The sequence below is a fragment of the Chiloscyllium punctatum genome, chromosome 14 (assembly GCF_047496795.1).
Source record: "Chiloscyllium punctatum isolate Juve2018m chromosome 14, sChiPun1.3, whole genome shotgun sequence".
Classification (NCBI taxonomy): domain Eukaryota; kingdom Metazoa; phylum Chordata; class Chondrichthyes; order Orectolobiformes; family Hemiscylliidae; genus Chiloscyllium; species Chiloscyllium punctatum.
The window spans coordinates 100,766,640-100,770,734 of NC_092752.1; the positions used below are offsets into that span (position 1 = coordinate 100,766,640).

General features: G+C 43.7%; 1 non-coding gene across 1 annotated transcript; it reads left to right on the forward strand.

The window, feature by feature from the left end:
- Positions 1 to 343: 343 nt before the first annotated feature.
- On the forward strand, positions 344 to 425 carry trnas-gcu (transfer RNA serine (anticodon GCU)). Its single transcript has one exon. It is a non-coding gene; the product is annotated as a tRNA-Ser (tRNA).
- The last annotated feature ends 3,670 nt before the right edge of the window (positions 426 to 4,095 follow it).

Genomic DNA, 4,095 nt, shown 5'->3' on the forward strand with positions numbered 1-4,095 from the left:
CTTATCCCCATAACCCTTGATTCCACTATCCTTAAGAGCTCTGTCCAACTCTTTATTGAAAGAACACCTCCTGCTGTCTCGGGTTCTTCATTCCGTTGACTTCAAATCTGCACAGAATTCAATAGACCTTGTTACATATTCATTTCCTCATTTTTGTTCAGATCACTGTGTGCATAGTGTGACAGTGGGAGTGCACTTGCCCCACAACCCAGGGGTCAGACCATCATCTTGGAACCGTACTGTGTTATTTCTCATTTCACAAACAATCGGGAGAAATGTCTGCTGCTCTGCATAATTTATGCATTTCAATTATTGATAAGGTCATAGCCTACCCAATGCCTCTGACGAGGTGGCCGAGAGGTTAAGGCGATGGACTGCTAATCCATTGTGCTCTGCACGCGTGGGTTCGAATCCCACTCTCGTCGCTGTCATCAACGGCTTTCAATGGTGCTGTTTTCAGATGATTGAAGGTGGAACTCCAATTGTCAGTTTATATGCATTGACGCGATTACAAAATCTCAAAGAATAGTTTGTACCTTTTAACTAAACTGCGTTGAAATGGAGGTTGCTTTGGGATAATGAAAAGAAACGCGATTTTCTTTTTCAAGTCAGTGCTGAGAACGTTTTTTCGTATGAAAGACATCCAGGAAAATCAAATACCGAGAGCTGCGAAGTGCATGTTTATGCAAAGGGATTCTTAATGAATGTTTTGTCAGATGAAATATGAAGGACGTTGAGGAGAAGTAATGCATCCTGGTGAGAAGAGCACAGCGAGACAGCACAAAATAATGGAGATATTTCAAAAGGGGCAGGGCGTGGGTTTAGGGGCACTGAGAACTAGCTGTAAACGCACAGTGGAGAATTGCCAATGTGGGTGCCGTGCATGGGCACGGAAAGACTTACACATTGGTCTCGCCCTCGCCCCTTGCTCTCGCCATTGATGAATGCTGGAAATAAGGCACAGATAAACACAAGATGTGGGAAACAAGCTCCCTCTCGTTATGCACACACTGGATGCATCACATTGAACCATGAACAACTGGAGAAATCAGCATGTTACCTGTAGGGAGTGAAACTAAACTGTGGATCAATAACCGCAGATTCATGCAACATAAACATGAAAAATGATTTAAAATGTAGGGTGTAGGTTTGCTTGCTGAGCTGTAGCTTTGATATTCAGACGTTTCATTACTTGGCTAGGTGGCGACCTCCAAGTGAAGCGAAGCTGTCGTCTCCTGATTTCTATTTGTATCTTTCTCCTCGATGGGGTTCCTGGGGTTTGTGGTGATGTCATTTCCTGTTCGTCTTCTGAGGGGTTGACAGATGGCATGTATATCTATGTATTTATTTATGGCATTGTGGTTGGAGTGCCAGGCCTCTAGGAATTCTATGGGGTGTCTTTGCTTAGCCTGTCCCAGGATAGATGTGTTGTCCCAGTCGAAATGCTGGTATTTTTAATCCGTGTGTAGGGCTACGAGGGAGAGAAGGCCGTGTCTTTTTGTGGCTAGCTGGTGTTCGTATATCCTGGTGGCTAACTTTCTTCCTGTTGTCTTACGTCGTGTTTGTGGCAGTCCTTGCATGGAATTTTGTAGATGACGTTGTTTTTGTCCATGGGTTGTACTGGGTCTTTTAAGTTTGTTAGTTTTTGTTTGAGAGTCTTGGTCGGTTTGTGTGCGACTGAGATTCCGAGGGGTCTGAGTAGTCTGGCCGTCATTTCTGAAACTTCTTTGATGCATGGTAAGGTGGTTAGGGTTTCTGGCTGTGTTTGGTCTGCTTGTCGTGGTTTGTTCTTGAGGAATCTGCGCACTGTATTTTTTAAGTATCTGTTCTTCTCGAATACGTTGTATAGGTGGTTCGCCTGTGTCTTCAGAAGTTCGTCTGTGCTGCAGTGTGTGGTGGCTCGTTGGAATAGTGTTCTTATACAGCTTCGTTTGTGTGTGCTGGGATGGTTGCTGGTGTAGTTAAGTATTTGCTCAGTGTTTGTCGGTTTTCTGTATATGCAGCTTTGTAGTTCTCCGTTGTCCTTTCTTTCTACTGTGACGTTCAGGAATGCGAGTTTGTTGTCGGTTTCTTCCTCCTTGGTGAACTTTATACCTGTGAGGGTGTTGTTGATGATGTAAAATGTCTTTACTATCTTGTTTCGTTTTGTGATGACAAAGGTGTCATCTATGTAGCGGACCCAGATTTTTGGTTTGATTGTTGGTAGGGCTGTTTGTTCTAGTCTTTGCATTACCGCTTCTGCTATGAATCCTGATAGCGGAGATTCCATGGGTGCGCCGTTGGTTTGTTTGTAGACTATGTTGTTGAAGATGAAGTGGGTGGTGAGGCACAATCCACTAACTTCATGATGTTTTCGTTGGTAATGTGATTGATGGTTGTTGGTGCGTCTGTGATTGTCTCTTCTAAAAGTGTGGTAAGTGTTTCCTTTGCCAGGTCGATGTTGATGAAGGTGAACAGTGCTGTTATGTCGAATGAGATCATTGCTTCCTCTTCCTCCACTTTGGTGTTTTTGATGATTTTTAGGAATTCCTAGGTGGAGTGGATGGAGTGCTGCGACTCTTCTGTGAGGTATTTCAGACTTGCGTGTAGTTCTTTGGCCAGTCTGTATGTTGGTGTTCCAAGTAATGAGACTATGGGTCTGAGCGGGGCTGCCAGTTTATGGATTTTTGGTAGTCCGGTTCGACTTGGGCAACACATTGATCCTGGGACAGTCTAAGCAAAGACATGCCAGAGAATTCCAAAAGGCATGGCACTCCAAACACAATGCCATAAACAAACACATAGATCGAAATGCCATCGATCAACCCCGCAAAAAACAAACCGGAAATGGCATCACCACAAACCCGAGGAACCCCATCCAGGAGAAAGATATATAGAAAGCGCTAGACAACAGCTTCGATTCACTTGAAGGTCGCCACTGATGATGTTACCTCGCTACGTAATGAAACGTCTGGATATCAAACCTACAGCTCAGCGAGCAAACCTACACCCTAAACCTCAACCTGAGCTACAAACCTTCACAAACCTTGCGATTTAAAGTGTCTTTATACGGATATCATGAATAGACTTTTCGTTATAATAGCCGTCTGGTTGAAAGAAAAAGACACCACATTTCAAGATGGATGACAACGTTAGCAATTTAGTTTTGAAATTGAGATCTATTTTATCATTTTACACAGAGAACAAATTCATTTTAAATAATGCTAACCACATTCTCTCACCTGGAATAAAAGTGTGATTTCAATATAAACATTGTCCTTGCATAGTCGCAGTTACTCAACATGAAAAATAGGATGTAATTTTTATTAAGCATACATCAATTAGCACCATTATCTTACTTCGGATTGACTGCAGTATGCACATGCTAAATAAGGTATAAGGAAGAATGACTTTTGGAAATAATGATTCGGTGGTGACTAAAAATAATATTATGTTCTCATGATGCGGATATTCCACCAATGGCTCCAGTGGTAGAAATGTTCAGTGGGCAGTATTTCTATGATGGTATAGAAGTATGTGAGGTGCCAGGGATGGGAGTTCCCACTTCATCTGGAACAGCGTCTTTTGATGTGGACCAGGGAGCATTGTGACATCAGTCTGGGAGTTCCAACCACACATGGAGCAGCTTCTATTGACATGGAGCAGTAGGGAGCATTGGGAGATCCGAATGCAAGATCTAACCTCATTTGGAGCAGCTTCAGTTGGCATGGAGCAGGAAGCTTTGCGAGATCCATCTGGGATCTCCACTCTCACCTGGATCAGCTTTTAATGACATGTAGCAGCAGGGAGCATTGGGACATCAGAGTGATAGATCCAACCACAAATGGACTGCTTATATTGATATGGAGGAGGGAACATTGGGATATCAGACTGGGATCTCCAACCTCACAAGGATCAGCGTTTAATGACATGTAGCCGCTGGGAGCATTGGGACATCAGAGTGGTAGGTCTAACCTGAACTGCACCACTTCTACTGACATGGAACAGGGAGCATTGGGACATCAGAGTGGTAGGTCTAACCTGAACTGCACCACTTCTACCGACATGGAGCAGGGAGCATTGGGACATCAGACTGGGAGCTCCAACTTTAAGTAG